Raw genomic sequence first — 13,712 nt, 5'->3', positions numbered from 1 at the left:
TCATTAGAGAGAGCTGAAGCAGGCACTTGAAAAAACACTGATCATTATTGTTGACGTGCTATGAGAAGAGCAAATATGTGTGGACTTTAATGTTTTTGAAGACTTTTTCTGTAATAGCTTAATTAGCCATGAGAAAGTTGTGCTTAACAGTGAAGTCCTTAAGAGGTTGTGAGGACTGCTGCATGATAAGGGTGCTTATAACTAAAAACACATGCCCTCTATCCTTTGGTGAAAGCTACATGTTTCATGCTTCCCTTGTTCTTATCAAGCACTGTTGATGTGCCCTTGAGCAAGGATTTCTCCCCAACTAATTCAGGGCTGCAGTTCAGTAAAAACAGAAACATAGTGGCAAGATGCTTATTTTAGTGTGTATCAGTTTGATCAGCTTTCGGCTTTGCACCCTTTAAGTGTCATTAAAACACTGCTTTGAATCAACTTGTGTGTTTAAACCAAGTGAAAGATTTTTGGCAGGAAATGTCATTGCAGTATTTCCGAAAGCAACTCTGTCTTTGCTAATTTAGCTCTTCACTTACCCACTTCATTGCTAATCTCATGATAGATTGGGGCAGCATGGCTGCTTGTCAGGGTATTACCTATATATGGAATCTGGTGCTGTTTCCTCACCATTCTTTCATAGGTCACAGAAAGTGAGGTAAAAAAGCCTTTAATGTAGTCTGTTTCAATCTGGTTTGGTTGTGCGGATGGCTGGATGGCTGGGAAAATTGCTTTGATAAGCCTTTTCCATTGAGATTTGAATCCATGGGATAGAAGTGTGACCTTTGAAAAGGCTGACTAGAATACTAGAACGCATATTTGATTGTTTCTCATGATAGGACTCAGTTGGGAGCGTTTTTCTCTCTTCCCCTGCTACTACTGTACATGTACAAATGCTATATGTGCTCTGCCTTTTCATTTAGTGTAAGTGCATGATCTCTCCATGACACACTGTAAAGAAACAGGTAGCAGCATCCTCCGTCCTCCGATTTTCCCATAGGGCCACATGAGAAATTGGGACTGTTGTGGAGGCTCGCCAATAGCAGAATTTAATTTTGCTCAATATTAATTGTATCTCTGTGCTGCAACTGAGTAGATGTTACAATTGAAGGAATAGTAATAGTACCAATATTTTATCATTATTAATCAATATAGGCAAAAACAACTGTGAACAAAATGTGCATGTTTTTGCAAAATGTTAGATTTTAACTCCATACAGAGCGGTCTTTGCTGTTTTTCTTGTAGTTTAAGAGTTTAAGAGAACAAGGAGTAGTCTGTTTTAAGCTTAAGTAAGTGTAAAATAATCAGGTTCATTGTCTGGGGTGTAAATGTGAGGAACGGCAAATTCAAGCTTTACAAATTCCTCATTTTTCTTCCCACAAAACTCTTGAGTTTCTACTCTCAGGTCCCCAGCACATTTTAGCCCTTTAGCCAAACCACCTGTCAGCTACGTTGTAGCCTATGTCACCATGTTCGGTCTCATGCTCCTTCAAAAGAGCAACAAACTGACTCCTGTCCCCTTGCCACTGTTTACTGTTTTAGTAACAACATCAACAATGTGTTACATTCTTATTATTGATTTTGACAGCAAGGTCTGGTGGGAAAATACCAATACCAATGTCCATTCTGGGTTCATTTTCAATTGTATTTTGTAGTATTGTATTTCCTAATTTTCCATTGACCTCGTACAGGCCACTCAGAGACAGCCAATGGGCTTTCCTCTGCCCAGGTCCGCTCTGCAGACACAGCTTACTATGTTGTGAGTACTGCAGCCTGTTAAAAGTAGATCTAACGGGACTTTTTGGTAATAGCATGAGCTGTAGTGTTTTTCTAGCATGTAATAGTGTGATGAATTGTTCAAACTTGACTTTATATCACTGCTGTGAACCTCGAGTTGTGCCTGTCATGTCACGCTGAAATTTGGCAGCTCTTTAAGGAAGGCTTAGCAGGTGTTTGTCGGTCTGCTCACCTGGGATCTCTCATTCAGAACCGGGTTTCTTTTGTCATAGTTTGCATTGAACTGATCTGCAGTTCAAGGGCTGACATTTGGGCATGCTTTAAACACGATGGGAGGTGAAAGATAAAGAGCTAGGCACTGCATTTCAAATTTCACGTATCAGCAGCAGGAGCCGTGTCTAACACTTCCCCATTCAGCTGTTGAACTGAGTGTTGCTAACTAAAGAGGTGCTCAATGGGCTCGTGGTTTATTGTAGTGGCCCTAACACGATGACTACTAGATTGTTTGCCACGGTGCTATGCTACTGTTACACACTACTACTTTATTTAATGGTACATGTAGTTGAAAGCCACATATAAGCAGTGCCTTTTAATATACTTAGACCGACCATTGTCTTTACTGATTAGTGTATTATTTTCTTCTTAATAGATTAGCAAAAACATGTCGAGTTTACAGATGCAAAGAAAAAAAACAGCCAGTATATTATGGAGGACGATAAATAAAATTGAATTGTCTAATGTCTCTGTAAAGCACTTTGAATCACCTTGTTGTTGAATTGTGCTATACAAATAAACTTGCCTTGCCTTGCCTTAATTGAATTGAGGTTGGAACCAGAGAATGTTGGCTTTCTATCTTAGAGGAATCTAGATGATTAATCAGTTATATATTTATCCTTTTTTCAGTCAGTTAACTGACTAATTGAAGCTCAGAAGAATTTTTCACATTCTTGGCCCCTAGAAGGCTCCCAGAGTTGTTGTTTTTTTTTGCTTTAAACTCTGAAAATGAGCCTTTTTGCAAATGAGCCTTGTACTGTATGTACACTGTAGTATACTGCACGCCCTAATTGACCCTTTCTTTTTCGAAACGCAGATGTCATTGGTGAGATCATTTGTAATCAGTGATTCTTTCAAATTGGATTACTATGTCACTGTGATTACCTTGTGTCTATTTCTGAACAGACATCTGCATTTGTTACTTTTGAATTTGCATTTTAGTCACATCTCATAAAAGCCTTCCATTCTTAATAAATATGTAAAATATGATCCTTTTTTCTATCCTTATATTAACACACTCATTTCATTGTTAAGTGTCCGTGTGTGCCAAGCTCGACAGATTGATTCGGTCCCACGCTCTGCAGTGACAGAGACAGCTAATTAAACAATAAGCAGTTTAGCTGTGGTGTGGACTCCACACAACAGGACACTACAGCTTGTTCCGGTTTAATTGTAAAGTAAAAAGTGTTTATTATTTTTAACCTAAACCCTCTGTGATAAAAGGATTCATCTGGTACAACACACACAGCTTACCAGGCCGTATTAAGTAAACAAATAAATCTCTTAATTGTGCTGTTCTGTGGTACATTTTATTAACTTCTGCAAATTGTTGGAGCCTAATCATCGTTTCCCATACGCAGACTTTATTTCCCGGGCAATCGTTTTTATACCTGGGTGGCCTCTCCAAATATAATCTGTGTAGGAAACACTAGCAGTTTAGCACTTTTCTTCCACTGTGCTCTTTCTTCTGCCGTGAAAGCTCTGCTAAGCAGACAACAGTTCAACAAGGGGGACTCGAGACTCAGTTATTCATCACAAAGAACTTAGCATAGGAGGAAAACTTACACACACAGTGTGCAAGTAATGCACATGAGCACGCACATGTATATCTGTGTGTGAACACCCTCGTCCTGGCCACAAGCAGAATACAAATCTGCTAATTCACTAAATAAATAAAAGATTTTTCTCTGTAAAACTAATTATTTTGTTTTTCTCCCGAGACCACTCTGTTTGTCTCGTCGCTCATTTTCTGAATGATGTATGTTACTCTCAGCATTGTCTAGCTATTGTGTAATCACACACTCCAATAACCAATAACCAGTCCAGCACCTGAAATTGTGTTTCACTGCCTTCAGCGCATTTGGCTAAATATGTCAGCACAGAAAGTAGCGGTGAGGTAATTCTACGGGTCACGGAGGTGGCAGCACATCCAATCAGACATGACTTAAGGCTCCTTTGGCCCAGTTCCACTCTGGATTTTAACGGCCTCAGATTGGCAGCCAGGGAGCAGGGTAGGGGTTACGTATCAAGGTAGACTAACAGCCTGTTTTTCAGACAAGCCCTGCACACGGTGTGATTCTACCCCTACTTCTGGCCCACACCTTGAGTCGGGGCCAGAAGGCACCAGTGCACAATGTAGCGGCGTGGGTTGTTCTCCATTTTCACGAGTTTAAAGAATAAATTGATGTAGAAAATGCTGCTCTATGCTATAATGGATTCTTCAGCGATGCCTGCCCTATCTGTGTATTGCAGCCCTGAAGGAAGTGTACCCTCAGCTCCCCTACACAATGTGGGAAATTGCTTACCGCATCGGCACTCAGCCAGGATTGGCACTGAATACGGAATTAACCTTGCTGTGATTTCTTTAATTTGCTTGGAGTGACATCTCCCTCAGGTGAGAGAGGCCTCTGTCAGTTTCTCGAATATCTCTCACCATGCGCTCACATGCAACTTATGTTGCGTCCCTTGACAGTTTTACATTACTTACACCAACGCTAGAGCTTGGATATATTGTTTTATTTCTGTGTTGTCCATTAGTTGAGCAGTGGACATAAAATGATCTCCAAAATGTATATCAAGGATGGGATACCTGCCTAATGGCCTCTCTGACCTTTGAAAAGGCCCCGTCTTGGTTAAATCAATAGAAACACAATTTGCAGCCTGGTGCAAGTGGATCCTGCATGGAAATAATATATTGGAGTTCATTTACTAATACACTGCAGCATAATCTGATTTTTAAATCTGAAATTTGTCCATTTGTTTCTGAAGGATCTGCATTAATATTTTGTTCAACTGTAAGTCCACATCTGCTGATTCTGAAGTTAACATGTGAATGATGTTGGGGGGAAAGCAGCAAATCTTCCTGTAAATGCCCGCTGCAACTTTGTGCTCCAGTGGTCTTAATCTTAGACAACGTGTTGTTTATTTTCATGTGATTTTATTTTGTTTATCTGCTCTTTTGCTTCTCGTACTACAAACTATTCCAGTCATTTCATGCAAATGATCACTTTTATTACAGATTCACAAGATAATGTGGCTTTGGTGTGAAAATTCATTTGGCAGCAGGAACAGGGAGAGCCTCATTCTTAACGTTCTGTAAATATTGTTAATGTTCTTTTGTAAATCGTAGTAGAAGTATACAAGTCTTCATACTGTACCTGCTGGCAACTCAGACTGAGTTTGGTGTGATGTGGTTGGATCATTGCTACGTAGGTTGGTCAAAGAACATTTAAGAAATCCATAAAAATACATAAATAGAAAAGCTTAACTGAAATGGAAGTATTTCGTCCTGTGATCTAGCAATGCTTGCATATTACCTTTTGCAAATCAGTCATTCACCTTAAAGTATTCCTCAAAGTACTTCCATACATGAGTCTTTCTTATCGGCGAGTCGGGGCAGAGCTATAAGACGACAGCTTCACCAGTTGCCATCTTCCAAGTTGTCCTTCTTTTATTCTCGTTTCTTTTTTTTTCTTTTTTTTTCTACCTTTTATTGTTTATTTTATTTTAACCTGCTAAATACGGGACAGACTTGGCTGAGGAAAAGAAAGGGGAGAAAGAAAGAGGGAAAGAAAAACAGCGGGGAAGAGGAACGGTGATAAAGGGCAAAAAACAAAAACCAACTAAATAAGCAGACAAAACATACATAAATCAATCACCTGGATCACCTGTTGAGAAAGAAAAAAGAGAAAACAAGCAGAAAAAAATAGAGCAATAGAATAAACAACATCACAATGATATATGGGAATATGACAGTAAATACTAAATATTAAACATTATTGTGCAGCACATAAGATCAAAAGAACACAGTGTGCTTTGAGGTAGGAGCCAAAAGGGTGTAGTTTGTGTGTGTGTACACCTGTGAGCATGGACGCGCTTGTTTTTAAAAGGTTCCTTCATGTAATGATCTGCTAGAGGGTGTGGGGGGGCCACAGCCCCGTCCTCCAGGGCATGAAGCAGGTATGGAGGAGATCCAGGCTCCAGACATCCAGAGGCCCCCAGAACACAAGAGACCAAGGAAGACCAACAGAGGGGCAGCCGCGCCACTGTCCCAGAAAGAGCTGAGAGTCCCAGATGAGGGCTCACTCAGCAGCCGCGGAGCAGAAGCCAGGGGGAGTTGCAGTGACGCGCCCGTGAGCTCCGCCGGCAGCCAGCTGCGCCAGAGTGACCGAGCCCCAGGCCGAGAGGCCGAGGGCACCCCACCCCCGAAGTGGCCCGAGCGAGCCCCAGGCTCCAGGCCCTGACAAGCAGCCACCAGGAGCCGGTGTGTACCTGGATGCCCATCCCCGGACACAAAGAACCACCAACGCACCGATGTCTGAGGGCATCTGCCACTGGCAGGGGAAGTGGTGGGGGGAGATAGGCCTCCTTGGAGGGCCTGAGATGTCCCCAGAGAGGTGCCGTCTGATACCCAACCTGACATATAGACACAGACAAACAGGCACATACAGATACAAACATCCATTCCCACCCTCATGCTCTCATATTTTATTCTCATTTCTAATTTTGTCCTTCCTGGTCACACCAAATGAGTGAAATCCTAACATCGATGGTACCAAAAAGGTTTGCTGCAAATAATGATGCTCTACTTCAAATGACGAACACCTCTACTGCTCAACTTCTGCTGCGTGATAGTGTAGACCTAGAATTGAACTGAATTAAACTGATCACTGGATAACTATTACTGTGAGCGCTGAATGTGTTTCTCTTTGAAACTGATTCAGGAATTTAGCTTTCATAAACATTTAGCTTTTGATTTCTTGGTTAACACTGATCTTGTTTTTAAATAGTTTATTCTTGTTCAAGCGACCGCTCACATCCAGTAGTAGGAACATGTCTTTGTGCAGCTCAGAAAATCCAACAATAAAAAAACAAAGTACACCAAAAACACTGTTGGATGAATAGCAAAGACAGGGATGTGGGATATATAAGCACAACAAAAGGCTGATAGTGTTTGCTATGTTAGGCATGGGAAAACTCATGTAACAGTAGCAATGACCATCCTTTTCCATTTGGTTTGCCTGACCGGGTTTGCTAGCATTTGATAACTTCAGAGATGTCATTATGTTCACATTGAATCAGCACAAGGCTGCATATTTTCTACAGAATTATGAACACTCGCAAACTGGAATATTTAGCTCCGTCAGTTTAATTGGAAGCCTACATGCCACCTGTGTATATCACTAAAGGGTACTGTTGAGCGTGGGAGACATTATTACTCACACCTGTTTCTCATTATTGTGATCTGCTCATGTGAAATGGATAGCATTTGATTGCTTCTCTAGGCTGAAGCGCGTGAAGATTTTTTCCTTTCCAAAAGCCCACAAAGATGCTTGTCTGTGTTCAGCGGAGGTCACGCCCACAATTTTTTTTATTGCACGTCTATGCCCTCGCTATTTGGCACCAGCAATGCTGGTGGTTTCAAATAATTATGTATTTTTATTTTATCAGTGTATCAATGCCATCTCACTGCAGGGTCTCAAGTGTTTCACAGTCAGCCTCATCTCTGTGGTCAGATGTTCCAAACCAGCAAGGTGCAAGTAAGACAGATGACATCTGGTGAAATCAGTGTGGTCTGGTAGCATTTGATCTGGAAACCCAAATTACGTAGGCTGTTCCAGAATAACCCAGCATTTAACTGTCATGGTACCACTCAAGCAGAGCAATTCCCAACCACACTGGTGCAGGTTACTGGTGCAATCATTGTTAATGGTAACCGCACGGCAAGCCAGAATGGCATTATGTGGGTGGATCACAATGCACTTCAATGTGCTGCCCATTTAAAACACAGTTAGTTTTGTGTGCATGCAATATTTTGGTCTGTGTTAATAATAATAATAATAATAATAATAATAATGGATTGCATTTATATAGCGCTTTTTGGAACCCCTCAAAGCGCTTTACAATACCACTATTCATTCACTCTCACATTCACACACTGGTGGAGGCAGCTACAGTGGCAGCCACAGCTGCCCTGGGGCAGACTGACAGAGGCGAGGCTGCCATATCGCGCCGTCGGCCCCTCTGGCCATCACCAGCAGGCGGTAGGTGAAGTGTCTTGCGCAAGGACACAACGACCGAGACTGTCCGAGCCGGGGCTCGAACCGGCAATCTTCCGATTACAAGACAAACACCCAACTCTTGAGCCACGATCGCCCGTGTTGAACCTTGTGTGAGTTCTGCTCAGTTGTGACTGTTTAAGTTTTTTGTTTTCCCGTTGGTTCCGAATCCTGATAAAAGGGTACCTGAATCAAAACAACCAGCAGGTTGATAAATGCCAGAGACCAGTTACTGCCATCATTTAGGATGGACACCAGCTTGCTGCCTACCAGCTTTAATGCTTTTAAGTATAATTACTCATTCTCTAAAACTGTGGACAGCCCACTAACAGGGGCTCCAGACCTTCTCTGCTCCCTGTACACTTTCCTGCTGTTTTTCCTTTTTCAGTCATGTCCCTGCCTGCTGAGATCAATTTTATTTGCTTTTATCTGTTTTGTGTATTTTTAATTGAATTGGTAGCATTTTTATTCTTTTCACCATTCATATGTGAGTGTTGCTTTGTGCTTTAGTCTGCAACTCTTTTACATTTTACCTGCACAAAAGGTGCTATTCCAGAACTGATTAAATGAAGCTCCAGTAAATCAGTGCCGGCCTTTAAGTCTATGTAGTCTTAAAGATGATGGTGGTATTGGGCTTGTGGGGCTATAGAGCTTAGTGGGACTGAACCATCATCACATTAATTGACTACATCTGTGATGCACTAACGGTGACCAGTCACGCTGCCTTCCATTTACCATAATTAAGCCACAGCAGTTTCACCTGGATTCTATGATTAAATATAGACTGACATCATGTCTCATTCCTGTTGTGAATGATTCCAATTTGCTCTCATATCCCAAGTCTTCACTGCCTCTTTTATCTGCTCTGTGTACTCACAGTTCAGTGATATTGAACTCGCTGTGGGTTGTATTTATGCTGTGTCAATACTGAAATAAATGCGAGGTCGTCATTTTTCAAAGCGGTTAACTGGAGGCATCGGAAAGTCAGACGCTTTTTTTTTTAATATCATGTGACTAACCGAGCATAGATGACCCATTCTGCATCAATTTGCTTACCAGGAAAGCTACACTTGTTAGTAGCATTGGAAAATCTGACATCAGACAGATTACAACAGCCTCATTTAATACTAGACAAATCATCCTCAGCGTTTACAAGAATTCTCCAAACAATTCAAGCAAACCTGCCTTAATTTATCTCTCAAATGTAAATACTTTTGTCAGTGAACAAAGCAAACTATCTTTACATCATTGTTTACAGCCATGATTAGTCACGTTGTCAATACAACAGTTTCTTCAAGTATTTTCTGATGTTGACTGCAGGTAAGGTTTTGTAGACAGTAATTGAAAAAGTTGTTGAAGAGCAAAAAGCTGCACTTTTTTCTGTGTGGCTTATATCAGTTTCAACAAAGTTACACATTTCTGTATAAGAGACTGATTGCAAGAGACTGTAAAAGACTCACATTTCCACTTTTATATTGTTTTATACTGTAAATTGTTGACAGCGTACGTCACTGCAAAAAAGGAAAAAGGCTGTACTCTTACAACAGTCCATAGCAGAAAAAAGCATCACAGCGAAACCTGCAGTAGCTGGATGGGACAAAAGATTCTTTCAGTGCCGTTCTGCAAAGGAAAATAAACGTTGTGTGGATGGGAACCTGTGGGTCAAACGATAGCATCATCTGGAGGTGCAGAAAGACTGCGCTCTAACAAGCTATACAGCACTGCAGGTACAGTTCTGACTCAAGAAAGCACTTTCCTATGTTTTCAATTTTAATTTTGAAGTGTTGTAAATGCTTTTTTTAAAATATTTACTTCAATGATCAAAAAGGTTTATTTAAAAAGAATATATATTTATAGAGAATGTGGTTGACCGATTATGAAAACATGGTACAACACTTTTACAAAGAGGATCTTAAAAGGCTGAGGTGTTATTCCACACCCTTAAAAACCAATCTGCGGCATTTTTATACTGCAGATTCATATGTAGATTTATGATTGTCTTTCGTCCTGTCTCCTTCCCTTTACACGCAGCTGGTCACGGCAGATGGTTTCATGTCCCTGACCCTGGTTCTGCTAGAGCAGGGGTAGGCAACTCCAGCCCTCACGTGCCCGGTGTCCTGCAGATTTTAGCTATGACCCTCGGTCAACACACCTGAATCAAATGATTAGTTCACATGTGTCCAACTCCAAGGCTCGAGGGCCGGTGTCCTGCAGGCCACTGGAGAACTTCAAGACATGTTGAGGAGGTAATTTAGCCTTTGAATCAGCTGTGTTGGATCAAGGACACATCTAAAACCTGCATGACTCCGACCCTCGAGGCCTGCAGTTGCCCACCTCTGTGCTAGAGGTTCCTTCCTGTTAAAAGGGAGTTTTTCACTACCACTGTTGCCAAGTGCTTCCTGATATTGGCTGATCTGATCTGTTGGGGCTTTCTCTGTATTATTGTAGGATCTTTACCTTACAATATGAAGCACCTTGGGGGTCACTGTTGTGATTTATTGCTATATAAATAAAACATAATTGAATGCAAATGAATTGAAAAATATGTAAGCTTCATGCTTAACATTTTTTCTTTTTTCTTCTAATGTAATCGACCTCCTGTAGAGGCAGGGAAGTGAGTGATTGTGGAAAAACGCTCTTTCCTGTGGAAACTACAGCATTTCGTAATATGTAGCAGCAGTACTTGGCCTTGTGGGTCACTGCTTTTGATTTCATTGCCTTATTAAAGACACTAGTGCATACCGTGGATTTCTAAGCCCTGTGTGTCTTTAATACCAAGTATAGTGAAATGCAATGAACGAAGCTGTGGAATAAGGGCAGTGTTGAGGTCAAGCATAGAGCCGGAGGGTGTGTGTGTGTCTCTGTAGTATGGAAGCTTGCATTTCTTTATAGTATATATGTTGTTAATTAAGTTTATTTATATTGGTCATTTCTAAAGCGCAGCTCTCAGAGTCTTCACAATAAAAAACAAGCATCAGATAACTCTAATCATCAAGCCAAAATGCAACCGCTAATGGGCCGCAATGATCCACGAGAGCTGTGTTTGCAACAAGTAGACATTCATTTTAATGACTATACCTGGTTTTAGCGGTGTCATGTGGGTAATACTAACACACATGCAAGCAATTTTATATGAAAAAAGCAAACATTCTGCCTTCTTTATGATCAATTAGATACTATAAAGCAGTCTGAAAACTCAGATAGCAGATAGCAATGATGATAATTAGGGTATATGGGGAAATTATTATGATTCAGCTGCCCCAAATTAATTGGCAGATTGCATCATTTTTAACTCTATATTACAATGACAGTTGGAAGGGTTTTCAGAGCTGACAAAACTTATCCACTGTGCAGTCTGTCTCTGCCTTCTGAAACTCTTTCAAATTTAAATTAAAATGACTGCGCTATTACAGCTTTTCTCGGTGGCTTTGATGCATTTCAAATGATCAAAACTGCTCGTTAAATCATCTAGTCACTTGTGCACATCATAAAAGCACGTTCTCATTCTTTTGAACAAATTGCCAAATGCAAATGCTGAGAACGATCAAAAAATATACTAAGAAAAATACACGATATGACCAGTAAAGCAATTGTCACGTTCTGGCTTTGCTTCCGTTCAGTAAGTCCACTTAATAGATGGAAACATTAACAATACTATGTAGTTAAAAATGACTTCAATTTGTGTATTAATCTCTTTGTTCAAATACAAGCTGTACATGTATCATCAGGCCAAGGTGCCACACAGATATGTAAGCTATCTTAGATGATTAGCTTACTACTGAAAGCCACCCACTGCTTATATTCAGCAGCTAATGCCTCTTCCCTTGTAATATTGTTGACATTGGGACTTTGTAGCATACCATGTCTCTCAATCTAATGGATTGCTATTTATCTTTTGCTATGAGAGATATGCCCGAGTGAAATTAGAAAACGGCAGTGTGTTATTTAAAATAAAAACCGGTTTGCAATCTTTGCACGAGTAATTTAATAGCACATGGAAATACTGTGCATTGCATCCTGGTACTGTAACCTTGTCTAGACAAAATCACATTTTTATTACATCAGACGTGCTCTCCACCATTTGATTACTATATTGACACACTCTGCTGCACACCCTCTCGCACATTAGTGGGATTAAGTCAAAAACGAAACAAAGGCGGTGCACCCACTGAAGATTCCTCTTCACTTGTGTCCCAGCCGCTTACCATCCAGCTCCACAAAATTAGAGCCCTTTGTGTGATGTCTCCATCCATGTGCTCTCTTGGCACACTAACTGGTGTGGTTTTTCAGACACATTCAGTGCTTATTTATGGATTGTTTTCTCAAACGCTGGCCCTTTTATTTATTTATTTTGCAGTTGTTTGTGTTGCCACAATATCTTTGCCAAGACTCTTGGACTTCATTGTTGCCACCACGACAGTGTGAGGAGAGACAAGAAAACTTATTATCGACAGTTCCTTCGGTTTCAAGTTTTTTGACACAGTGGTTTGCAGATAAAAAGAAAAAAATGCCCACCAGGGTTGGAGAATGTGGCATTACATATAAAATCCAGCTCACTTGCAGGCAGCACCGAATGGCAGCTGTTCTGGAACACAAGTTGTCTTTATTCCGACTCCTCTCTTATAAGATCTGGCTAAATCGGGGTTAAATCTCTGTGGTTTTCTGTATGGTACACTGTGCTCAGTTTAACTTGACTGTGTGCTCTGTTTGAATCCCATGCCTTCTGAGTCTGGCCACACATCTTCCATCCCAAACCACCATTACCAGGCTGAAAGGTTCTGTATAAATAGATTTCACACTGAGCACCACTGGGTTGGAAATTAATTGTTGTCTGGGGAAAAATCTACCACAGTTTCTCTTATATGTACACAGAGCAGCCTGCTGAGATATTTTAACCATTTGTTACACGCACACTCACAAGCTAAATGATCTAAACAGTCTTATAGGTGTGATTTTAATCGAAACAGAACGTGTCTTTGCTGTCAGTTGGAGCTTATTGGCCGTGATTATCAATAATTGGACAGATTTTTCCATTACGTTGCTTTAAGTGGCCGGTTTAACATGTTAAATAGAGCTTCAGATTATGCTATTTTCAGTGTCGATTAGCCGAGTCGTCATTTTCATATTTCATCTTCCAGTGAAATTGTGGTTATATATAAACGATGTATTCATACATAAAGAAGCACAAACATAAGCACACATACTGAGAAACAGGTTCCAGATGAGTGCTAAATAAATGGCAGCAATGATTAATTGGTTATTAAAATAGTTGTTCATTAATTTTGTTTCCATCAGTGACTCAACTATTCATTCTAACGACAGCATTAAATAAAACAATGAGTGGCTTACCCATAATGCTGGCTGAGATAAACTTCATTTACATTCATTCGCTTTGGCTAAAAGTGTGTCATAGCCTTGAACACTTTCCAGCATTTGCTGCTTTGCCTTTCTGTCTTTCAGCTTACATCCTTCAGATATAAAATGATTAAGAATTCCCACATTTATGCCACTAATGTATTTATTCCTGATGGCTGTATCCGAATTGTTCTGGAAACCATATTATTCTGTGTCGCTCTACTTTTCTCCGCGTTATTATTAATGCAGTTTCTAGCATCAGAAATTAGCCGAGTGAGTCTATCTCTGTTAGCC

At 40.6% G+C, this 13,712-nt stretch overlaps 1 protein-coding gene across 2 annotated transcripts in view; it reads left to right on the top strand.

The window, feature by feature from the left end:
• Positions 1-13,712, top strand: part of negr1 (neuronal growth regulator 1) — a 165,360-nt gene that overhangs the window by 89,114 nt on the left and 62,534 nt on the right. The window lies entirely within an intron of this gene.

This window comes from Astatotilapia calliptera, chromosome 15, assembly GCF_964374335.1.
Source record: "Astatotilapia calliptera chromosome 15, fAstCal68.1, whole genome shotgun sequence".
Taxonomy (NCBI): Eukaryota; Metazoa; Chordata; class Actinopteri; order Cichliformes; family Cichlidae; genus Astatotilapia; species Astatotilapia calliptera.
Note: the sequence above shows the minus strand (reverse complement) of the source record. Positions and strands in the feature narration are given on the sequence as shown.